At 34.1% G+C, this 27,139-nt stretch overlaps 1 protein-coding gene across 4 annotated transcripts in view; it reads right to left on the bottom strand.

The window, feature by feature from the left end:
• Window positions 1–27,139, bottom strand: part of CNTN1 (contactin 1) — a 347,447-nt gene that overhangs the window by 241,007 nt on the left and 79,301 nt on the right. For 3 of the 4 annotated variants that reach the window (XM_055318909.1, XM_055318908.1, XM_055318912.1), the window contains exon 2: window positions 22,430–22,477. The exons of the other annotated variant lie outside the window; for it this stretch is intronic. The gene's annotated coding sequence lies outside the window, so the exon portion shown is untranslated. The remainder of the gene's footprint in view (window positions 1–22,429; window positions 22,478–27,139) is intronic. 4 annotated transcript variants of the gene reach the window in all.

Here is a 27,139-nt window from a genome sequence, read left to right as displayed (position 1 = left end):
AAAATATTACTAACAAAATAATACTTCTATCATAAGAAAACTGTGAGGATTGACTAAATGCAAGAACATGGAAAAAAAAAGAGAATAACAAAAGAAACCTTACCTGACATAGTGCCTCAACATAGCGAAAATTAAAAGCTGTTAGTTACCATTATTGCATTAACTCCCGAAAGCTAGATCATATATATGCTGTTTTATGCTTCTAAATCAAATATATCTAGCATAAGGCTTGCATAAAATAGGTTTATAATAAATGTTTGTTGATTGATCAATAAATTCAGATTTTCTGAGTACTTTTATCAGGTCTTAATGACTCAGAAAAACACTATCTCCCCTGTAAAAAAAGAAAATACTATCTCCCACTAGAAAAGTAATTCTCTGACAAAAAATGATATAAATACATTTTTAAAGTGTTTGCTGATTATTATTTTTTTTTTACTAATTCCTTAATGCTGAAGAAAAAACCTCCTTATCAGGGATTTAAAGTTATTTAAATATTAAGCATAGTAAGACCCTATTTTAATACCCCATCATGGTGAAACAGGTCATCTTAGTTCAAATTCTATGAAGGAATATACTTTATCATATATATGTTATAAAGTAACTACTCAATAATAGATTTATTGTGCATACAAATACCAATTGTGTATAAAACATCAAATAATAGATTTTATTATAGGTAATAGATTGGATTACATATTCATCATCAAATAATAATAGCTTATGAACGTTGAGACATACTTATGCTAGGCATTTTCTCAAGTACTTTACATGATTTATCAAATCTAATAATTCCTACAACCAACCCTCACGGACTTCTTTTAATAATGCTGCAATAACCTCAGACATACATTAATTCAATTTACTGATGTTTATTTATAAATCCATAAAAAGTTAGAAAATAGGTTAGAATGACACTTAGGTTTATGTTCATACTGTTTATAGCTTCTGATTCGAAAGTACAGTAGCTAGAAAATGGGCTTTAGTATGCTGGGCCTCTGTCCTGCTTAACTCCAGTGAACATCATCTGCTATCATTTGCCTTCTGCCTGAAGAACTTCCTCTGCCATCACTTATGGTGCAGGTCTAAAAGCAATATACCTGTTTAGCTTTAGTTGATTTGAAGAAGAGTATTAATCTGCATTTTTGAGAGATTTTTTGCTAGTATAGAATTCTAGATTGATAGGGATTTCCTCTCTTTTTTGGTACTTTAAAGATGCTAAAGATGCAGGTTGTATGTGGGAGTTCAGCGAGAAGATGTTAAGAATGACACTCCGGTTTCTGACTTCAAAAATATCAGTGGGGGGGATCCCTGGGTGGCGCAGCGGTTTAGCGCCTGCCTTTGGCCCAGGGCGCGATCCTGGAGACCCGGGATCGAATCCCACATCAGGCTCCCAGTGCATGGAGCCTGCTTCTCCCTCTGCCTATGTCTCTGCCTCTCTCTCTCTCTCTCTCTGACTATCATAAATAAATAAAAATTAAAAAAAATATCAGGGGGTGTGGCACAATAATTGAGATTGACTAAGAAAGTACAATCAATATACAAAACGGAGGGTAGTGAATTGGTCAGTCCCTTGCACATCATTCCTTTTAACCCTTGGCTTTCTGTCACACATTTACTGACTCCTTACTTGGACATCTTTACAACTGGTTTCTGGGACACAAACTTACTGCCTTTGCCTCTTGCTTCTCTGTTCATTCCTTTTCAGTCTCCTTTGCCAATGCAATACTTTTTATTATCATCCTTAAAAGATTAAAATATAAGAAACCTCTTCTCCTTTCATTCTCTCCTCCCAGGCATTTTTATACCCTCTAATAACTTGACCAATCATGTATAATGAATCCAAACTTATATCTTCAGGCAAAATGTCTTTTCTGAGTTCCAGCTCATCAATCTACTGATATACTTTAAATTTACACTTAGGTAACTAACAGGCATCTCTAACTCAGGCAGTCTGCAATTGAATTCATGAGTTTTCTCCCAAAATTTATTTCCTCCAATTTTCCCTATTCTAGTTAATGGTTCCCATCTCTATTTACATCAGAAACCTAGATGTGATACTTTATATTTTCTTCTTCCTCTATGGCCACTAGCTTATTGGTTTGTACTTGGTAAATATATACTGAATCTATCTACTTCTATCTCTCACCATTGCCATTAACCTATTCCAACTCATCATCATCCCTTGCCTGATGGATTATAGTAAGTTCCTAAAAGATTTCCCTACATAACCCATATCAAATGCCCTAGAAGGATTTTTTTTAATGAAAATGTCATCCTATTATTTACTGGCTTAAAATCCTATTTAAATTAGGATGCTATCCTATGTCTTCAACAGGACATAGCAGGTCTCTATCATCACTAATCCCATCTCATACTATTCTCCCATCATTCACTACATTCCAATCACCCTGGTCATTTTCCTGTTCTATCCTAATGTACACATGCTGCACAGACTGTTCTCTTAGCCTAGCATGCTTTTTCCTCAGTTCTTCATCAACTTCATCTCATCTGTAAGGTTGTACCTTAAAAGTTTTTTTTAGAAAATTACTTCCCTGGGTAATGTTTCTTTGGGAATTCATTCTCTGGTTTAACATTCCTCCTTTCAGGCTATGTTAGGTATCTTGTAATTCATTCATTCTCACGATATCTGCACTTTTTCTGGGTACCACTTATGGCAATGATAATTACTCACTTGTATGATTGCTTAATACTTAACTCTCCTGATGGCAGAGATCACATTTGTCTCACATTTTATCTCTGTTTATTTATCACTGTATTTGGCATATAGAGGACACCAAAAATGTATTTTGAATTCATAAATGATTAAATTAATGGCACAATTTATTATTATATTAGCTACTTACCAATTGGGTTTTTGTTGTTGTTGTTTTTAAAGATTTTATTTGGAATTGAGAGAGAGAGAGAGAGAATGTGCACAAGCAGGGGGAGTGGCAGGCAGAGGGAGAGGGAGAAGCATGTTCACTGCTGAGCAAAAAACCCAATGTGGGGCTTGATGTGGGGCTCAATCCCAGGACCCTGGGATCATGACCTGAGCTGAAGGCAGACGATTAACCAACTGAGACACTCAGGCGCTCCAGCTGCTAATCAATTGTATTAGCTATTAAGACATGATTCTTTAGGATGGAGAACTGGCACCTATTATAGGGTTGGCCTAATATATCTGGTCTTCCTGCTTCCAAATAGTTTATATTCAACTTCAGATCTTTGGCTATGGATTCTTACATTTTTAGTTTCTCTCTAAAATAAAGTGTTCCTTTATTCTTTGATTTTACCCTCTTTGCTTTGCCAAGTCTGCCCTAATCTTTAATTCTTCTTTTTTTTTGATGTATATCATCCTGACCTCTTTTACTAATGCTCGGTCTCCTGTTCTGACTTTGTGTCCAAACACATCTTCCCTTGAATGAGAGTTTCATCCTCTCCATATCCCTAGTTAAGTTCTTTCCCTCCTAAATTTATTTCTGTCCCAGATTCTCATCTTATATTTGAGATCAGTCAGAACACTGATCAACCATTATTAATTCTAGTTAACACCAGCTTGATTTTCTTCATTCTGCTTTCCTGGAGAAGCTTACCTTGGCATCACGAGACTCTTTGCTGGTCTCTGTTGCTGTAGTGCAGTTTTTTTCAAAGTTAACATGACATGGATCTCTTGGGAAGCTCTTTAAAAAACAGTCTCTCAGGTCCCACTCTGAGAAATTCTGATATACGAAATCTGGCATAAAGCCCCCAAATTTGCATTTCTATCAAGCTACAGGATCATGCAGCTGCTGGGAATCTTAAAATCATACTTTGAATAGCACTACTATAATAGCGTGAGGCAAGTTTGTTAAAATCTGGTTGAAGTTTACTGTCAGGTTTTGAAAATATCATGATTGCTTTAACTTTTCTAGAATCTGGTCATCATGATTTAAGCTGCCTTTCTACTTTTACTGTTTAAGTCATCAATCTCCTACAACTGAAGAAACCCTCTTTGTTTAAAGAGTTTTCCTATAACAAACATAGCTGTTTGTTATCTTTTATGAATACTTAAAAACATAGTTTTATTCTATTCACTGATCATTGACCACAGTCAAATTGTTTTATGTTAGAAGACATGAATTTTAGTGGTTAAATATTCAATGTTTTATATGCTACAGCCTGGTGTTTGGTCCTGGGCCTCACATTTAATTTTATTTTTCTGTCAAATTAGAAATATAATAATAGCCACACAAATAATATCTATCTTATAGGAATGTTGCATTGATTGGCTAAATGAAATAATTTGAAAAAAAAACTTAGCACAATTGCATGCTTCACAAGAGCACAGAAAATCACTAAAACTGGCATTAAGTTTTATGCTGTATTATACTCCATATATGTAGCAAAAACCTGGCATAAATTGGTGTTCAATAAAAGCTTAAAATTATGACTTAATGTAAAAAAAAACACTTTATGTCTGCTACAAAAGTTATAAACCTAGTTTTCTTTAAAATTTTTAATAACTCCGAATTCAGCCTGGATGTTCCAGAGAAACAATACCGTATATATATCCACACACACCCCTATACTACATACACACATACACACATATACATACATACACTCCTATACTACATATATATGCATATATATATACACACACTTACATATGTATGAGATGTGTGTATGTACCAAATCCAGAACATATATGTATAATATAAAATATATATGTATAGGGGCACCTGGGTGGCTCAGTGGTTGAGTGTCTGCCTTTCGCTGGGAGTCATGATCCTGGGGCCTGGAGTCAAGTACCACATTAGGCTCCCCATGGGGAGCCTGCTTCTCCCTCTGTCTATATCTGCTTCTCTCTCTGTGTCTCTCATGAATAAGTAAATAAAATCTTTTAAATTTTTTTTAAATAAATTTATTTAAGGACAAATAGGTTAATATATAAATATATTATAAATATATGTATGTATATATATTTAAAGACATTTATTTTAAGGAATTGGTTCACATGATTATGGGTGTGCAGTAGACAAGTAAGAAACCCCTAGGGTAGCCCAGAAGGCTAGAAACTTGGCAGGAGTTAATGCTGCAGACTTAAGGCAAATTTCCTCTCTGCAAAACTTCAGCGTTTTCTCTTTTAAGGCCTTCAACTGATTGGATAAAATCCCCCGACATTATGGATGGTAATCTGCTTTACTTAAAGTCAACTGATTTTAGATGTTAACCACACATACAAAATACCTTCACAACAACATCTAGATTAGTATTTTATTAAATAACTGGGCACTGTAGCTTAGTCAATTGACAGATAAGAAATAACCATCACAACTACTTTATATCTATAGAGAATAAAGTATCTCTTGATAATTAGGGATTTCCATAATCTAATTCAATTTCTCTCTTCTAATTCCTCCCTCCTCATTCGTGAGACTCATTTTTCAAGGTCCATCATTTTGCGAAGCCAATTATTCATTTCTATGGGAAGTACTTTCTCTTCTCTGTTCTCATAGTCATTGTATCTTCCTTGTATCCCTCTGTGTCATAATCCTCTGTACATGAAATAATCTTTCTCTGTTTGTTGAGAGCTCCCTGATTATGGGCACTATGGTTTCTTTTTATTTCTATCACCCACAGAGACTTTTCACTGTGATGCTCAAAAGATAAGTGTTGTATTTATTTATTTATTTATTTATTTATTTATTTATTTATTTTAGTGTTGAATTTATTAAATTATCTCCCAGCAAAAAGTTTCAACTAATGGCTTTAGCAATGAAGTAAAAGTTAATTCACTTCACCTGAAGGAACAACATTTTAATAGTGTAGCACACTAGCAAATTGTGCATTGTTTAAATAATGTAATGATTTACTAAAAAATAAAACATTAAACAAATAAGACATTTCATATTTTTGGCATATCGTGTAGGCAAAATACTGACTGGACATATTTTTTAATGATAATATTATCTGTTCAGTTTTATTTAAATTATATATTTTCTCGCTACCCATTCAAAAAAAAAGGACAGTTATTCATTTTCAAATTCAAGGGGCAGAGTATAAAACAGCAGGAACTCAGGCAATTCAGCAATCCATCTATCTTGAGAGGAATAAAACACTATTCCACTCTGTACTGGCTGGCACAACTCTTCACCAACAATCCCCCATTTAGCTATAAAAACAAACTGGCCTTTGTATTTTGTTTATGCTGTCACCGGGGCATTGCTCTCAGAGCACTTCAGCAATACAAAAATAATGTTGCTGTCTCTCACAGGCAAAACTGAAAAACACTCACAAAAAAATGCTGCTCAAAGAGCATATTTATCTCAGTTGGTTTCTTCTTTGTGTAATGATACAGATACCATACTAAATTCTTTATTTTTGTTAAAATACTGAATATTTTCTCATTTTACATGCATCTAAGTAAAATCCTGAATTGCAGAACATTTATTAGGTATGTAAAATAAAAATGATCTAAATTTACCCACGTGCGATTCCTTCCTCCCCTTCTCCCATTCAGTATTTAAATTTCTAATCTAATAGACACAGATATGAACAGAGGCAATAATGTATTATAATACAATGATAAGAATAAGTACTGCGTTCAGAGGAAGTAGAAAAGAACTGGTATAATCAACCTGAGAAGGTGGGAAAGAAGAAAGCCAGGAAAGGTTTCATTCGGTTGAGCATTGAGATAAGAGTAGATATTTTCCAAATGGATATGATGAAGCACAGAGGAGTTATTCCAGGAAGAGGAGACCACCTAAAAGCATTAAGGATGACATAGCCTAGCTTGTGCTGTTTTTTTTAAAGAACTGCAGAGCATGATGGATGCCTTAGAGTGAAAAGGAGAGAGGCACTCTTTTCCATCCCATCAGTATCAAAATTTGATGTCCAAGTCCAACATGCTTCATGATCTGCTTTCGTGTTATCTGTACAACTTGAATTTATTCACACAGAAGTTGCTAAATAAATATTTACTTAATGGAGACATTCCCTAATGATCAATATGCAAGATACTCTGCCAAAGTTTATGGAGAATAAAAACAAACAACTATAACTGAAGAAAATGTAAAACAAAAGCAGTCAAGACCTCATAACTAAGAAATATGAAATCCAAAAATGATGATGACAAAGTCAAGTTAGAAAGTATTGTAGAGGAGATCTTTGGAAATTAAGAATTTATTGTTCCCATTGCTCCACAGGTAAGCTTGTTTCTCCAGTGTTGTCTGCACTTACTCTGTTCATTCCTACTTGTGTTTTGGTTTACAATATTTTTCTGTCTCTATCTTCTTGAATACTTCAAGTTTCTTCCTTTACACATCCAGATTTTATCTATTTCAAAGAGGAGAAAGAGAAATGATAGTGATTGAATGTTTTTTTTTTCTTTTTCACCAAGCAGTCTAGGTATTTTATATGAACATGTTATTTAATCCTCACAGATTTTGAGGTGAGTAAAATAGACATTGCCTCCTTGTTCCACCACTCTAGCCATGCCTAATTCAAAGAGGTTATATTTCCCTCCAGAATATAGAGTGAGTGGAAGAGCTGAGAGCTGAGCCTAGCCCTTTCTCCTCTTTCCAAGCTGAGCTCACATGATGTTTTCTAGAGGAATCACTGTCGTAGGACACCATCCTCTGAATTCCTATGGTCAGCATGCTGTTACACTCTAACCATTAATTTTTTCTAATAATTCTTCAGATTAATTCTATCCCCTTCCATGGATTATGAGATCTTTGATGAATCACATTTTATGTTCTTATGCATCACCCATGAAACTCCAAACAGTGCTGATCACATAGCAAGTGACTTGCAACATCTGTGGGTTGATTAGGCTGCATCTTCAGGAGTTTCAATCCTTATTTCATTTCAGTATAGCCTTCCCTCCTCCCATAATGAATCATCAACTTTTGCCAGTGCTCAGCGGGAAGATTCTAGAAGGTAGGTTATTTTGTGATATGTAGTATACCACCAGAGTCAATTCTTGTGTATCTTAACAAAATAGTATCTGTATTATCTTTGTAGTTTTACTACTAATGCACTGTGAACCTGTACAAGCTACCTATGTCACAGGCATCGTGTGAAGGTTAAACATGATTACGTACATAAGTGAATGCTATGGACTTTAGAGTAAAGAAAAGAAATACAAGTTTATGTTTATAATATTTAAGGAAATAATCTACTTGTGTTTCTTAGTTCCTACCAAATTTATCCCTGGACTAATCTGATAATTGAATCAATGTCCCTGTTTCAAAAGAAAACAAACAGTGCCCATATGTATTTTAATTGACCTGCTAGGGAAAATGGCCCAGCTTTGGCCACGAGAGCATTGATAAGTGAAACAGTAGGAATTTGGATGTATTGAGGGGTAACAGAGGTAAGCAGTAACACTGCCCATACTTACTGCTTGAATAGGTGATAAACCATTTCTGGAGGTAGTACAATGACATGGGAAGAAAATTAGTTCTAAATCCAACAAGTAATAAAAATTGTTGTGACAATACAAAATAAAAATTTGAGGAAAATGTTCCTTCCTAACCTCAGCCATAGACTAGTAAAGGCCTCCTTTATCAGTTGTGTCTAAAAGAAAAAGTCAGGGATTCTGTGGAGGGAAGACTAGCCCTTATTTGCTGCAAAGCAGCCTCCCTTAAATTTGAGATAGGGCATTGTTTGGTGGGAAACAAGCAGAACTGGTTTTATGGGATCTTTTAACAGAAGAAATTTAAAAAGAAGCTTCAGAAAGTGAGCTGGAGGGAAGAATTTATGGTGAAATAAGAGATTTATACTGCTCCCCCTCATCTGTTGGGTGATTATAGGGGTAGGAGAGGTAGACAGAAAATCCTCCCTTGAGATTTGCAAATGATTTTGAATGTGAGATGCTGACTCTGCTTTTCTGTTTGGAGGTTACTGAGTGCGGAATCTCAGATATTTCCAGTGCTGTCAGGGCCTGGGGACTGAACTGCCCTCAGATGGCCAAGAGGCATGAACAGGGAGAAAAGGGCAAAGTCTGCTCTAGTTTTCTATGGGACTTAGTTGTGCACAGAGAGAAGGGTGAGTTCCTGTTAGGTTAGGTAGTCCACTGACCATGATTGGAAGCTCTAACCTAGGGATCAAGTCTCATGAGAACAAAGGGGTAGTACTATAATGGTGGAAACAGTTCACTTGGTATAAGAAAGGAATGTGGCTTCCCATCCAGTAAGACTATCTTCCTCAAAAAGCTGCAAGGGAAACTCACTGGCACTCGTGGTTCTTCTGTGTTACTCTTAGAGGCAGCAAAGGGCATCAGCTGGATATGTCAAGTGCCAAAGATCAACCAAATGTGGGCTCCAACAGCAGAAATCATACATATTGTACAAGTCCTTCATGTAATAGAATTTCCAGCTGTGAAAGAACCTCAGAAACATGGTGAGAAAAGTGCCACTCTTCTGTTTTTTTCTGAACACGATGTGATGCTAGCTAGCTTCATTAGCAGCTGGTGCACTGTGGTGGTGTGTATAACACTTCTCTTCCCACATGTGCAGCTGGTTTCCAGTCAGCTCCTTACCACCCAAATGTATAGAATTATATTTTCAAGTGTAAAAGAGGAAATTTTGTATTTATTTCTGAAACTTGTTGGTTTGAGCTCAGTGTTATGGTTATTGTAATAAATTTGAATGCTACTTCCATCCTCTAAAATATTAGCTACTGAATTATATTATGACAGTTTGTTGTCACATATAACTTTAACTTTCCCAGGTTTTCATTGTACCATGTAGGAGATGATTAAGCTACCACTTTCGTTGTATAAACCTAAAACTATAGCTCTGACACCAAATCTAACAAACAAAGTACAAAAAGGAAAAAATATACAGATGTGGCCATAGTGCTAAGTAATAAATAAAATCCTAGCAACCAAGCTCCAAAATGACTTAAATTAATACTCTTTTGGGTAAAAGGATGGTTTGATGTTAGGAAATCTATGGATTTATTGTAGCGCTGCAGTAAAGGGAGATTAATGTGGACCACGGAGTAGAGAAAACAATTAAGTTGAGTACTGGGGGGATGCAGCCAATAGACTCATGCAATAGATAAAGTATGTGCTATTCACAATAGCCCTGGGCTGCACTCAAGTGTGACCATATATAACATAATAGCTGTATAGAAATTATGGGTCTGTAGAGGTATTTCAAGTTTGGATGAATAAAGAAATGTTGAAGTAGCAAATATCAAGGGCATAAATATAAAAAGTAAGAATCTTACAAATTTTCCTAGCTTATATTCTGGAAAAGTGTACACAAATATGGGGGTTATTACAAAGATGTTGAACATTACTTTTAAATGAAACATTAGAAAAATAAGTTACTTAACCATGAAAAATGGCCAAATTATATAAGTCATAATGTTAGAATAACATTTTTGAAGAATTTGTGGCATGTAAAGTTTCAAAATTCAACACAATGTAAGATGAAGTGAAAAAATAACGTGTTAAAAAATATATACTTATGACTTCAAAATATCTAAAGATGTTAATAAAGCTTATCTCTGAGATTATGGTTCTTTCTCTTGTTTTCCAATTTTTTTAAGTAAGTGAATTTTTTAAGTTAAAGGACTCCTATTATACACATATTTTCTCTGATTGTTATAAAATCTTTTCATTCTTACCCCTTTTGCTACATGAAGAACATTAAATGGCTTGGCCATACTCTGACAGGTGTCAGTGGCGATCTGAAGTTCAAATTTAAGTTTCTTTAGTTCTTTTCACTGCAATATATACAAATATATCCTTGCCTCACCATTTCTGAGAAGGAAACCCATCCTTTCAAGTGTTCATGAAAATTTCTAAGCAATTTAAGTGTTATCAACTGATCAGTGATTCAGTAATCAAAATGCAAATATATGGATTAGAATTTTATCCCCCCTCTTTGCCAAGCTCTGCTCAGAATAATAACATTAGTATGATAGCGGAAACTCATACCAGGAAATTTTAAAAGCAGATTATGTTATCTACATATGGAAAAATCAATCTTAAAGTAATCACTAAATCAATAATTACATAGCAACTGATATTTATCTATAGGGCATTATGCTGAATAATCTGTGGAGGTTTGAAAGATGCACAAGACATAACTCTCTTCCCTTATAGGTTTTTTTTTAAGATTTTATTTATTTATTCATGAGAGACACACAGAGAGAGGCAGAGACCCAGGCAGAGGGAGAAGCAAGCTCCATGCAGGGAACCTGATGTGGGACTCAATCCCTGGACTCAAGGATCATGCCCTGGGCTGAAGGCAGTGCTAAACCTCTGAGCCACCTGGCCTGCCCCTTCTATAGGTTTTATAATGTCACTTGGGATATATATATTAAAAAGAAAATAATAATAAAGGTTTAGACTAAAAATTAAAAATACAGAACAAAGGAAGAAATTAAGATGTATAAATGTTTAATAGGTGGTGGACACTATAGGTGTTTCATATATGCCATTTCATCAATTCTCATAATGTATCTGATGAGGCTGACTCTAAAAGGAGAAGGAGAAGCTTCTCTAGTGAACTTAAAAAGTCATCTGGAAAGAATTTCTTTTTGAAGTGTCATTTTATTTGTCTCTAGTAACCTGAAGGTACCTACTTCCCTGGGGAAAGGTAACAGTAGGACCTTTTATGACCTGTTAAATTACGGCTCACTCCTCTAAAAGAGGATCACTGAATCGATTTTCCAAGAGGTTATTTGGGGTCAGAGAATCATCCTTTTGTGACTTAACATTATTGGAAACTTTTTGAAGTATTTCTGTTCCTAATTGAGGTTGTTCACAGGAAAGGATATCAGGAGCCTCAAAGGGATCACCATGAGGCAAGGGAGAGTATGGCCATAATAACCCAAGCTCAGAACCACTGTTTAGAGATTCCTGAGGAAAGGCTGAGGCTGACAATCTTTCTCCTGTCTTGGCTATGGTATGCCAGTGGATATTGCAGGAACAATGTCTGAGCTTCTTCTAGATGATAAATGGAATCATGAGGCCCATGAAAGAAAGTACAGGGATTTATTTTAGTCAGGACATTTTCTGTAGCAGTGCAAAATCATCACTTGTACTGGGAAACTAGTTTTCGACATTAGCTCCATGTGTAATGACAGAAAGCAACAGATGGTCTTCTTTCTGTCTGCTTGGGATTTGGAAACAGGGCAGCCCATATTTGATGGAGTAGTTCTCTGGGAATCTTGGGCAATGGAAGTAGGCATAGAGAAGACTTCAAGATGGAGACGTTGGGCTTCCTGCTAATACAGGCATACTACTTCAGACTTATGTAAAAATATAAAATTGATCTGACTGCATTTGAATTCCAGTTGTTTTTATTTTTTATGATGAGATAAAGGCTCAGAGAAGATTTATACTTTGTCTGAGGAGTCATAGCTAGTATCGCAAAGCTACGATGCAAACCAATCCTGTTTGACACTAATATTCTATGCTATACAAGAGATGTCACAAGAAATTATATATTTTCCAGATAAAACTATATATCTAGGAAGACCCAGTAAATTACTATTCACTAATAATTAGTAAAACATTTTCTTAAACTCCAAATAAATATTGTGCAACTCTGAAAGAAAATAAAGCTTATGTTTTCATTATGAAAAGCTACAGTCATTTTATTTTATTCTTCACTGAATCTCAGACACTAAATCCCCTGTGCCATCTTGGATTTCCTTTTATTGAAGAAGGAATTCTTGTTCTGATGAAATGGAATAAAAAGTCATAAGATTTTCTTACATTAGTCATGCTTGAAAAATAAAGCAATAGCTTTTAATATGTATTCTATAATTCATTCTAATATAATTGATGAGGAACTCAAGTTATTAAACATCCAAAATAATTCAATTGTGTAACAGATATAACAAGGAGAGTCTGCCAAGACTTACTATAATAAATAGGCTTTAATGACACTGAAAAATACACTAGGGCTGTAATGTTTTTCCCAGTGTTTAGAAAGTGCCAAGCAGAATAGTGAGCACAGATTTGGTGCTAAACAAATTACTTTTGATTGATGATAGCTGCCAAGTCCTATATAAACTGTAGCATTTAGGAGCATCTACAGAATTGTTGAAAAATCATATAAGATAGAAGTTATATAGATATAAAGGTTTTTAAGTGACAAACAAATGAGAGAAGTCGTCTTACAAATAAGATTAAAGGTATGACTGTACTTATGATTTCTAATTGATGAAAGATTGATATAAGTAGAAACAATGACAGAAGGATAGTGTTTTGGTTTTTTATATATGTCCTAACGCCTAGAATACAATCTGGGGTATACTATGCATCACAGTGGACTGATAATGATTATCTGCTGAATAAATAAATAGGTTATACATTTATCTATGCTCCTATTTTTAGTTATTAGAAATGTTACATTGTATTTAAAAGTTGAGTGAAGAAATACATATACGGCCTTCACAGTAACACATATTGGAAGGTAGAAGTGAGTAGAATGAGGCAGAAGCTGTTCACAGAGAAAGGGATCTTTTGGATAGATCCCATATCCCAAAAACTTCTGGCTTCCATGTTAGCTATTTAAAAGTCAACCATTAACCTAATTGCCCTTCCTTTAGCAGAGCAGAGTCTCTTGTTTTTCTAGCTGCTGCCAGTCCTGTGGGATTCTGCAGTTTCATTTTTAAGTATTTAGATGTAATTTTCTTAAATTTATCCTGTTTCATTTTCCTTGTTCTCCAGAAAATGATGATAAGGTATTTCTCAACAATTCTAGAAAATTCTCTGCAATTACTTCTTCAAATATCTCCTTCTCATTTTTTATCTATTTAGAACATCAATTAGATATATTATATCCTCATTCTGTTCATCATCCAGTCTATCGTCCATATTCTTTGGTAATTTCTACGTTTTTTTCTCCCTATGATGTTTCTCTCTTTGATGCTACTATTTGGATCACAAATTCTCTCTCTAGCTGAGTCAATTCTACTAAACTATTCTTTAAGTTTGTAGTTTTGATTATAATATTTTTCATTTCTGTTAGATTATTTTCCAAAACTATTTCTCATTTTTACACTCTCTAGTTCCTTGCTTATATTTTCAAACTTTTTTTCCTTAAATATATTTATGGTATTGAAATAATGCCCACCCCATCCTCCCTCTCTAACCTCCAACAGGATGCCCATGAACTAATCCTCCAGACCTGCAAGTATGTTACTTATCATGGTAAATGGGACTTTGCAGATGTGATCAAGGTAAGCTCACTTGAGATGGTAAGATTATCTTGGATTGTTTGGAAGGGCCCAGTTTAAACACGTGAGCTCTTAAAAGCAAAAGAGAAAACCAGAAGAATGGGTCAGAGAGATGAGATGGGAAAAGGACTCACCCACTGTTGTTGGCTTTAGAAAGATAAAGATGGGGCCATGAGCCAAGAAATGCAGCAGGCTCTAAAAGCTGAGAACAAACTTCAGTTTATAGTCAGCAAGAAAATGGGGACCCCAATCCTTACAACCATAAGAAATTGAACTCCGTAATTTTAGTAAGCAGGTAACTGATACTCCCATAGAGCCTCCAAAGAGGAATATAGTCTACCACTCTTAGTTTTAGTCCAGTGAGAACTAGACTGGACTTCTAATCTACGGAATTGTAAAATAATAAATTTGTGTTGTTTTAGGGGCACCTGGATGGCTCAGTCAGTTAAGCATCTGTCTTTGGCTCAGGTCATGATCCTGGGGTCCTGGGATCAAGCCCTGCATCAGGGTCCGTGTTCACTGGGGAGCATACTTCTTCCTCTCCCCCTGCTTGTGCTCTCTCTCTCTGTCAAATATGTAAATAAAATCTTTAAAAAAATAATAAATTTGTGTTGTTTTAAACCATTAAGTTTGAAGTTATTTATTAGCATCAGTAGAAAATTAATATATTCAGTATCAGAAGTGAGATGTTGCTGTAATAGATATCTAAAAATGTGGAATTGATTTTGATATCAGGCAGTAGGCATAGGCTAGAAGAATTCTGAGAAACATGAAAAATAGTCATGATTTCTTTGAGTAGACTGTTAGCAGAAAGACAGACATTAAAGACTGCCCAACAGGGGGAGAAGGAAATGAGAACATGTTATTGGAAACCAGAGGAGAAGGGATTTTTTTTTTATAGTGACAGAAAACTTAGCTGGACTGTGTCAGGCAATTATGTGGAATGCAGAGCTTGTAAGCAATGAATTCGAATATTTAGCTGAGAAATTTTCAAGCGAAATGTTGAAGGTACAGACTGATGTTTTCTTTCATCTTAGAGTAAAATGTGAGAGAGGAAAGATAAATTGATGGAGGAGATGTTACACAAAAAGGAAACAGGACTTGATGATTTTGTAAATTCTTAGCCTACCTGTATGTATCACAAACATGTTAAAATTAAGAGATTTTTCTGAATTTAATATTTATTTAAAATTAAGAGATTATTTTTCTGAGATTCTTCAGAAAGATCAAAAGATCAGAGTATTCAATAGCAAAAAACACTCTTTGAAGAGATTAAGGAGGTGATCATAGATCCCTTCAGCCATCTCTGCAGACGCCAAAAATAGTGAAGAAATTTTCTTAAAGATCTGTTGGTGAACCTCTCATCTGATGGAGTGAATTATGTGACATCCATGGAAGACCCACAGATTTCTTGAGAATTTTCTACAACCAGAGATCCTGTCAACTTTAACTGAAAGGAGTCAGAGAGATATGATATAAGAAGGTCTCAACATATATGATTGCTGGCTTTGAAAAGGGGGGGAACCCAATGCCAAGGCATAAGGAGGCAACTGGAAGCTAGAAGAAATGCTCAACTTAGACCCAGCAACAAAACAAGGAGCTCAGTCCTACAACCACTAGGAATTAAAATCTGCAAACAAGTTAAATTAATAGGAAACTGAATCAATTTTCCTCTGGAGCCTCCAGAATGAAATCCATCCTGCCTATACTTTGGTTATATCTGGTGACACTTGTGCCAGTACTCAATTACTGACCTATAAAAATGCAGGGTGATAAATCTTGTTGTTTTATGACACTAAGTTTGTGGTGATCTGCTATGGAAACAGTAGAAAATTAATACAATATTAAACATATTTCTTACCCTGCCCCAAATCTGATCATTCCAGCTTAACAGAATTTTGTAAAATTATATTTTCTATCATGATTTTTTTCAGCCTTCTTTTAAGTCCATTTTATTCTATAAGCTTTGTAATTTTTGAATTAACTAATTTCTCTAAAAATTTCCTTGAAAACATTGAATTTAGATTCATACAAATTATTTCTTTTATTTATTAGATTCAGCAAATGATTTCTTTTGCTTCCTCCCACGAACTATGAATCTACAACCATTCTAAATTATTAGATAAAGTGTGTTGTATCATACGAGTGAAATCTACCACCAAATCTCAGTGAATGCTGGCCAGAAGTTCTGAATTCAAAGGGCAAATGTGTGTTACTTCACTCAGAGTCAAAGTCAAATAGGAATTTTTTTTAAGATTTTATTTATTTATTCATGAGAGAGACAGAGAGAGACAGAGACAGAGACAGAGACAGGCAGAGACACAGGCAGAGGGAGAAGCAGGCTCCTGATGTGGGACTCGATCCCGGGTCTCCAGGATCAGGCCCAGAACCAAAGACAGACACTCCACTGCTGAGCCACCCAGGCATCCCAATGGGCATGTTTTTTGGTGCACCTTCTTAGTAGTAGGTTTATTTTCTGTACGGCCTTAATCATAGAGTGTTTCCTTAAGGATCCTGGTTTTCTGGGAGATTCTTCTATTAGACTCCAACTTGGGCTAGCCCTAGGCTTTACCTTCTGTCCCCAGCTTTGGCCTTGCTTACTTCTCAGAATTGCTGCTTTTGATTTGTTTTTGTTCTCTTTAGAGTCTTAATTTTCCTACCACCTCAGAGAAGCATTTTTTAAAAAGTACATTTTTAAAGTTATATTTTTAGAGTTTTTCATTTAACTACTGCCAGAAAAGGAACTCTTTTTATAGTTTTTAAAACCTATCCAAATTTATTTTTATAAATTAAAATAATACATTTCATTGCCTATATAGGAAAAGTTTTATTACCTAAAGCAAAACTATTAACAAAGTGATAGCTTTTCTAATAAACTTCTTTTTTTTAAAGATTTCATTTATTTATTCATGAGAGGCACATAGAGAGAGGCAGAGACACAGGCAGAGGAGAAGCAGACTCCCCACAGAGAACCCCATGCGGGACTGGATCCCAAGACCCCAGGATCATGCTCTGAGCCCAAGGCAGACACTCGAGCCCAAGGCAGACACTCAACCACTGAGCCACCCAGGCATCTCTCTAATGAACTTCTTAATGTGCCTGAATGTCTTGGTGCTCCGTGACAATGCATTTAACAAGTAACATTCTTTTTTTTTTCTAAATATTTTATTTATTTATTTGAGAGAGGGAGAGAGAAAGCGAGAAAGAGATCATGAACAGGGAGAAGGGGCAGAGGGAGGACAAGAAGGAGAAGCAGATTTCCCACTGAGCAGAGAAGCCTGGAAGGCAAAGGCAGTGGGATTCCAGGACCCTGGGATCATGACCTGAGCTGAAGGCAGACATTTAATTTACTGAGCCAGCCAAGCACCCAACAAGTAACATTCTTAATGATATTCATGTCAAGAAAAACAAATAGCAAATCAGAGGCAATACATTTCACATTTTAAATCCCTATTTGCTAAAAATAGATTATAGCATATGAAAACTCTCCTCTAAACTTGAGGAAAAAAAGTCATATCTTGTGAGAATCAAATTCTAAAATCCAAACCCTACTATTAGTCTTTGTACTAGCTTTACATTTTTCAAAAACACAATTAAGCTGAAATCTACATTTAGAAAGTATATCTTCTTTTAGGTTTATAAAGATCTACATTCCTTGTTGATAATTTATGAGCAGTCCTGATCCACTGAACCAGAAGTAATCTCATACCTTGTGCTTCTATAGCAAGGAATTATACTATGCAAAAATAACTTGTTTAGACATTTTTAAGACTAAACTGTGAGCATCTTGAAAAGAGAAAGTATATCTATAATAAAATACTGTGGTAGGCCAGAATTTAGAACTGAATTTGGGTACTGAAAATTTATCTGACAAATTTAATCTATGAGGAAAATATTTACTAAAATGTAAGAAGTTTATAATTCTGTAGTAAATTTCATTTCAAATTGTCCTTTTTTTCTAATTCTAGAAAAAACTGTTATACCTTATAAAAATATTATAGTATTTTAAGCTAGCCTTAGTGGGACATCACTCCAAATGAATTAACTTGTACCTTAGGTACAGCTTTCTTTCTTTCTCTGTTTAACATATAATTCACATGTTGTATTACACAATGAATGAGGTTTTTAATCTGAAATAAAAGTGATTTTAAATTGTATTTTACCTGAAGCATTATTAACAAGATAATACCCAATAAAATCAATATTGTCAGCATTTAAAATAAATCTTTTCCAGAGTTCAATTTTAAGTAATTTGCATTTACTTTCTTCTAAAAAAAAATCAAGATTCTATTGCCAAAGATGTAAGTCCCAAACAAACAAAACTTTTGAGAGTTTAGAGTCAGGCATAGAAGGTCGGACTATTGTACAGGTTACATCATCTCACATACATTTTTCAGACTTATATAACTATATTTTATTTTTAAAATGTTCAACTGAAAATGATGTTTAAAATATCAGTCTCTAAAAGGCATCTAAATTTGTAAGGGAGAAGTAAAACTTTCACTATTTGCAGAAAACGTGATAATATATTTACAAAACCCTAAAGACTCCACAAAAAAACTAATAGAACTGATGATAAATGAGTTCAGTAAGTCACAAGATACAAAATCAATGTACAGAATACTGTTGCATCTCTATACACTAATAATGAAGCAGCAGAAAGAGAAATTAAGATTAATTAACAATCCTATTTGCAATTACACCAAAAAGAATAAAATACCAAGAAATAAATTTAACCCAAGAGGTGAAGGACCTGGATCCTAAAAATTATAAAACACCGATTAAAGAAATTGAAAATGACACAAAGAAAGACATTCCATGCTTATGAATTGGAAGAGCAAATATTGTTAAAATGTTTATGTAACTTAAAGCAACCTACAGATTTGATGCAATCCCTATCAAAAATACAAAAGCATTTTTTACAGAACTAGAGCAAATAATACTATAATTTGTATAAAACCACAAAAGACCCTGAATAGTCAAAGAAATCCTGAAAAAACGAAGACAAACACAAACACTGGAGGCATCACAATTCCAGACTTTAAGTTATATTACAAAGCTGTAGTAAGCAAAGCAATATGATACTGACACAAAAAGAGATATAGATCAATAAACAGAATAGAAAACTCAGAAATAAACCCATAATTATATGGTCAATTAATATTTGTTAGAAGAAGAAAAAATATAAAATGGGACAAAGTGCCTTCAACAAATGGTGCTGGGAAAACTGGGCAGCTACTTGTAAAAGAATAAAATTGGACCACTTTCTTACACTATAAACAAAAATAAGTTCAAAGTGGGTTGAAGACCTAAATATAGGGCCTGAACCTGTAACAATCCTAGAAAACAGCACAGGCTGTAATTTCTCTGACATCAGTCATAGCAACTTCTTTCTACATGTCCCCTGAGACAAGTGAAATTAAAGCAAAAATAACCTATTGGAACCACATCAAAATTAACAGTTTCTGCACAACGAAGGAAATAACCAACAAAACTAAAAGGCAACTTATGGAATGGGAGAAGATATTTGCAAATGACATATCTGACAAAGTGTCAGTATCCAAAATACATAAAGAACTTACACAACTCAACACCCAAAAACCATAAATAAAACATATAAAACTGGGCAGAAGACACAGACAGACATTTCTCCAAAGAAGACATACAGATGGCCAACAGACATGAAAAGATGCTGAACATTATTCATCAGGGAAATACAAATCAAAACTATAATGAGATATCACCAATCAAAGCACATGTCAGAATGACTAAAAAAAAAACCACACACACACACAAGAAATAACAAGTGTTCCAAAGAATGTTCGAAAGAGAAAAAGGAGCTCTCATTCACTGTCAGTAGAAATACAAATTGGAGCAATCTCTGTGTAAAACAGTATGGAGGTTCCCGAAAAAGTTAAAAATAGAATGACCCTATGGTCCAGTATAGCACTACTGGGCATTTATCTCTAAAACACAAATACACAAATTCAAAGGGATGCATGTACCCTTATGTTTATTGCAGCATTATTTATAATACCCAAATTATGGAGCAGCCCAGTTGTCCATCAATAGATGAATGGATAAAGACATCATATACATATATGATATTATATATTTATATATTTAATATGTACAAATATATACTTAATTTAGTATATTTTATATTAATATATTACATATTAATATGTAATGGAATATTATTCAGCCATAAAAAAGAACAAAATCTTGACATTTGCAATGACAGAGATGGAACTACAGAGTATAATGCTAAGCAATTAAGTCAGAGAAAGACAAGTACATTATTGCACTCACTTGCAGAATTTAAGAAACAAATCAAACAAGCAACAGAAAAAAAGAGAAAGAGAAAACAAAGAAAAAGACTCTTAACTATAAAGAACAAGCTAAGGGTTACTGGGGTGTGGGGTGGGGAATGGGTGAAATAGGTGATGGAGATTAAGAGTACATTTACTGTGGTTGGTACAGAGTACTGTTTAGAATTTTTAAATTACTATATTGTACACCTGAAACTACACATAATGCTGTATATTGACTCTATTGGAATTAAAATTAAAAACTTAAAAAAATTAAAAATAAAATTAAAAATAAAATAATATCAGCCCCCCCATGTGCTTCTATTTTGATACTAATCCTTCCATACTTATCACCCACTCTAAAGTTTTCTAAAAATATATTTAATGAAATTAGAACTGAATCTTCACTTCTTTTCTTCATGTAACTTTCTATCTCCTATAATATAGATGAATGCGGGGCCCCGTTGATCTTTCAGGTACAGAAAAGCAAAACCAACTTTTTCAGTTTGCTATCAATTTTCCCCTTTCATTAGTTTTGCATTTTTTTTTGCTATAATAATAAACTTGAAACCAATTCTGCTCTTCCTTCCCCTTTATTCCTTTTGCCTACTGTATCATGAAGACCTGTCATATTTGTTTGCTTTCATGTCTTCTGGTAATAGCATGCCTCTCTATTTCCACTGCCTCTATCAGGATTAGGCTGTCATTTCATGCCTCGAAAGGACTACATAATTTTCAATGATCCCTCCTAATTCTATCACTTTATTCTTAATTGTTTTTACCTGGTTACTCTGATCATATTGTCGATTATTGTACTCAGCTACAACGGCAAAAATCCAGTTTAGTACTTTTCAGCTAGAGGACAATAGAGATGAAACGGGAACAATCACTTAGTATTAGCCATCAAAATAGGTCCATAACGTCCATCTACTCCAGCTGTACAATTTTTATTACATTTTCCTCAAATGCCCTTCATTCTAACTTGTCACTCAACCACAGTGTGTATCTAGATCATCTTTCACAATTTTGTTAAGTGGTCTTCATACTGCAAAAAAATTCACTTCTCATTGTCCTGTCAATCCAAACTTCAGAAAATGCTGCCTAACTCTTATATTCTCTTGGCAGTTTATATAGTGGTAGAAAACCAAAACTTGATATGGGATAGACCTCGGCTGATAAACATACCACTCACCATCACATACTTTAGACATGCCTCAAGTTTCTCATCATAAAATGAGTTAATAAGAATAATAATACCTTGGCCTCAGGAACTTATGAGGAATGTATGAAATAAAGCATTTCATAAAGTGTTTAGTAGAGTGCCTACATTATGACACATCCCCATTAGCCCACATTTGATAGTTCATTCTAACATCTATTGATTCAGCAACATTGACCACTACACTATTTGGTATTAATTGTTCTCTAATTGTTTTGTATATTTGGACAGTGATTTACTCATATGGGTATTAGCAGAAAGGTGAGTTAGAGGACATTTATTAAGTAGTCATCAAGTAATTTATCACATGTTTTGATATATTTTTAAAAATTTTAACTTAAATTCTAATTAGTTAACATATAGTATAATATTGGTTTCAGGAGTAGAACTTAGAGATTCATCACTTACAAAAATACCCAGGGCTCATCACAAGTACCCTTTTTAATACCCATTTCCCATTTAGCCCATCTCCCTCTCACTTCCCCTTCCAGCAAGCCTCAGTTTTCTGTCTATGGTTAAGAGTCTCTTATGGTTTGCCTCCTTCTCTCTCTCTCTCTCTTTTTTTTTTTTGATATATTTTTAATCAAGAAATATTACAAAAAGTTAAAGTGGAACCAATATCATTATAATATATTATTTTTATCCTTTAAAACATACACATACACACAGACACACACACACATACTCCAAGTAAACAGCTTACCTTAGGATTTTTCTGAATTCAGCTTCAGAAAACACCCAAATTGGATATCTACAAATCAATAATTATGAAACTGTAGTCAATTATCTTGAAGATAAAGATGTTTTTTTGCTTTAACTATGATTTTTAACATTTTCTGCAAAAAAAAATCAGCTGCGTTTTAATCCTCTACAAATTTGCGTTTGTCGTTTTGACCATTGCAGTAAAGTTTTAGCATATTTGTAAAATACATTCATAAAATCGGTAAACACTTTAAAGGGATCTGACTTTTTTATATTGTTTCAAAAGCCTACTGATGATTTATAGACCAAATATCCTCTTATTCATCATTACTGAATTGAATTAAAATTAACATTTTAAATAAAACAGGGTAAGAACTGCTGAACTGGTACCATTTTATGATACTGAAATCTAGATTGGAATTTATTTTAGAGAAACCTGCATATCCACCATACTTATATCGTGTCTGTGTATATGTACATGTATATCTGCTATGTATGTATACAAACTAGTAGACAGCATGCTAATACTCATACACACACAAATTTAAGAGGAAAAAAACAGTTAGATGTAAACATTTCATAAAGAAAACCAAGTATTTGAGTAAACTCAAATGGATTAAATTCAACCTAGCTCAGGCTTTGGATAAACTGATACTTTGGTGATGTTAACAAAAATAATAGTAACAAAAATTGTATGCTAAGTTTTATAGTTTATAGAATACTTTTCACATTTAAATAATATATATATATATATATATATATATATATAATGAAGCTAGTCCTTTAGACCTTTCATCAAACATCTTTCTCCCAGAATGACAGCAGATGTTAATCAAATAATGACTCAAATCGATACATAACTATATACCACATTAAATGTCATGAAGAAGGCTTATATAGTACTTTGAGTGCAAGGGGGATCCTGAATTAGTCTGAGGCGATAAAGGAAAGAACTAAAATTTGAACTGAGAGTTATCAGGTAAAGACAGGGCAGAAAGAGGAGAGAGTTTCCATTTAGAAGGACTAGCAGGGACAAGGTGCTGATGCAAGAAGGAATGCGGCACTGATGAGAAGCAAGAAGAAGGCCATTAAGGATAAAACACAGAAAAGGAGAAGTAAGTGTGCACAAAGCTAGTGAGGTTAGGCAGAGCCATAGCAGGCTAGAGGAAGGTTAGTTTTTATATTATACCTACAGGAGGTTACTACAAGATTTAGGCAGAGGAGTAAGGTAGTTAGAGCTCCTTGAAGAGGGTAGCTCTAGTGAAGGAAAAGATAGTGAAGGAAGAGTGAATATAGGAATCCGGTGAGGAGTTATTGCACTAATTCAGGAAAGAAGGATGGTGGCTTTGAGTAGAATATTTGCAAATGAAACTGATAAAATTGGTTTGTTTTAATAAGTTTTGGAAGATAGATTATTATCAGTCTCTCTTACCTCATTGTAAGCTACATGAGGGCAGACACTGCATGTTTTACTGACCATTATATCTTCTGCCACACAGTAGATACTCCAATTTTTTTTTAATGAATGCATAGTAGGAAAAGAAAAAGAAATCAAGAAGAATAAGGAAATTCATTAAGGAGTACTACTTAGTACAATTACCTGAGGAATGCAGACAGGTAAGAAATGGGCAGCGGAAAATGAACCAGCAAAGAAGACTGAAGACAGACAGAGAAACCAGGAAAGTACAAGAGAGTATGGCATTAGAGAGGCCAAGAAGGAGGATCTGTGGAAGGGTGGAGACGGACTAAGAGTGTGCAGGGCTACAGAATGCAAATCATGAGGACTGGAGAACATTCATTGGATTCAATAAGATGGAGGAAGGAGGAAGGTAATATTGGCTTTCCTCTAGTCAATTAAAAAAGCAGAGTTAGCATTCTAGAAACCCCCCCCCTTTTTTTAATTAAGGGAAGAAAACATGTGATAGGCTGGTGAGAAAAAATGTTTTCCAGACATATTTTTATTATTCAGGATTTTCATGCAGAAGCATTATAAATGTCTTCCTCAAGAATTAGACACATTTTATTAATTACAGCAGACTTGAAAAGTAAATCAATTAAGATGTTTTGTCATAAAATTGAACGTCAAGGATTAATAATTTCTTAAGTGACAAGGCAAAATTACACCCAAGTAGCATGCTAAAAAAATATTTAATCTCATGAGATGACTAATGAAAAATAGTAGAAAAAAGAGAACAGAAAAGAGAGCAGTAGACTTCTAAAACTCATTTAGTGATCATTTATGCTCCCACTCCAAGGGAAAGTTATTCTTTTCTCCTAAGAAAATATGAAATCAGATGCAGAAACAAAAATGTAAATAGGCATTAAAGAAATCAATAAAGATCCATTTGACTGTAATAGAGTACAATTGAGAAGACAAAGTGTACACATAGAGATAATTAAATTTATGACTTTTTATGCTGCTATATTTACCTGTTGATGTTAGCTCTAGGTTCTCGTGTGCCAGAACTGATGATAAATTCTATGGGAGGCAGGAATAACAATGACAATTCTTCCCTTATTCCATAAAAGATAACAAAATAATAAGATTCAAACTTCCCTGTTATTCCTACACATGGAGGGATATACTTGTTTCCAGTGGAACCCTCAGGAAAGGAAAGGAGAGTTTATCCAGGGATCTCTGACACATAGTCAATAGACAAACAGGGCCATATTCAATGGCTCAGTCTGAACTGAGATTTAAATTTTCTAATTTGAATGATCAAGATAAATGTACAATGGGATAGAGACCCAAGTGCAGGAGTGTAGTTTTAGTGTGTCTTCTGGTGGCTTATGTGAAATTTTCCCCCCTTTGTCTCATCAGAGGCTTTTGTCCCAGATATAGTTGTGAGTTCACCTGTTCCTAATGCTTTGCTCATGCACAGATGGCTTAAGAGGCCTGATATAGTCATTGGTTATATCCCAAGATTACCATTCATTTTGTTGCTCATTTACATTCTAAGGATCTTGAATTTGTTTCACATCCAACTTATTTTCATGTATTTGGCTCCTACTTTTAGTTGTTTATGAATGAGACAGCTCTTACTAACAGAGGTAACCTTACTAGTGAGCATATGATTGCTTTCTAGTGTAAGACAAAGCTTGATTCATTAATCAGTCGTACCATCTTCATAAAGAAAAATGGCTTTTATCATCCTGGCATAAAATTCTTTAAGAAAGAAAATTTTATTTCTATGTGGAATTTAAGAGACAAAACAAATAAGCAAAGGGGGGAAAAAAGAAAGAAGTTGACTAATTGGTCACACTAATGTGTAGACTCTTTTCTACATTTTATTTAAATTAGAATCTGTTATTTTATTATCCCTTTTCCCAACTGGGATGTGTACGCAACAAGTCTTTCCAGTAGTTCCATCTTACACAAACTGTGAAGCAGGTGGCTCATCATGATCATCTTGTCCAACTCTAACTTCTTATAATTTTCCCCAAACTACGTTTTTCAAATTAGGCTGTACTTACTGCATATAAACACTCCAAACTGGCTTCCAATTACTTCAAATTCTAGTATACTTGAATATACTGTTTGTTTTGGTGAGCAGAGTTCCTGGTATAATAAGAGTACAAAACATCTTTTTCCATCCATATTGCTGTACTAATAAACTATAGTTCCTAGAATAGGTACCTTTTAAGCAGGACTGAGTCTACAATAGAAGATAAATATAGTTTACTCTTTGGTTTGAAGCCTTTTCAGAAGAAAGGCATATGATCCAGAAGATTTTAGGAATACAGACAAAATTCTAACTTCAAACTCCTTATATTTACAATGATTTTAGGGAGATTCATATTTCCAGTTAAAATGAGTCCTCATAACAATGACAAGGAGCAGAAACCAGAATACAATTGCTTTAAACTATGCTTGTGTATAAAAATAAATCTTGTTGCACTTTAATTGTAGTTCTAATTTGGTATCAGTGGAAATACTTTTTAAAATCATTTTTTTTTAAAAGGGGATTTCACTTCTGCTCTCATTTCACGTAACTTTGAGAGTTTACTATATTGGATCCCAAAGTATTTCTTAATCTCTTCACAGTTAATGGCAGAAAAACTTAACTTTCATGACTTGTCTAAAACACATTATAAAAATGTCTTAAGTGACGGCAAACTGTTGGAGAATGTACTTATAATTAAAGTCCAATGTATATTTATTGGTATTTAGGACACTGGAATCCTTGACAAAAAATAATAAATTTCTTAAATGTATAATTTTGTGCTTTATAAATAATTATACCTTTAGGTGTATCTATATATCTGAACAACACCAGACAACTAGCTTTTAAATTATCAGTCTCCTTGTTGGAATTGTTTTAAGTGGCAGGTGAAAAAAGGTGAGGAGGGTGAAATTTTTATTCATTTTAAAGAATGAGAAGTAATACACAGAATGAAGTAAGTAATTTAAAACAAAAAGATGGGAAATTGAGTACTAAATAGATTTTCTGAAGGATATGTTGCTTTAATGAACAAAGTAAGTACTAATAGAATTCCCCAAGTTCCAATCCAAATTTGTTTTCAACAACAAAGTTACTCAATATATCATCAAATAGATGGTCCTTCTAACTATTAAATGGAATTTTCCTCATAATCATTTTTAATGTCAAAAGAAGGGAAAAAATCAGTTCAAAATCTTATTTCTTATATGAAGCATTTTCTAGATAATGCCAATAATATATGGTAAAAGGAACAAGATGTTCTGCCTTAG

The sequence above is a fragment of the Nyctereutes procyonoides genome, unplaced genomic scaffold (genome assembly GCF_905146905.1).
Source record: "Nyctereutes procyonoides isolate TBG_1078 unplaced genomic scaffold, NYPRO_anot_genome, whole genome shotgun sequence".
NCBI lineage: Eukaryota > Metazoa > Chordata > Mammalia > Carnivora > Canidae > Nyctereutes > Nyctereutes procyonoides.
The sequence above is the reverse complement of the archived record's forward strand: the minus strand, read 5'-3'. Positions and strand labels throughout refer to the sequence as shown.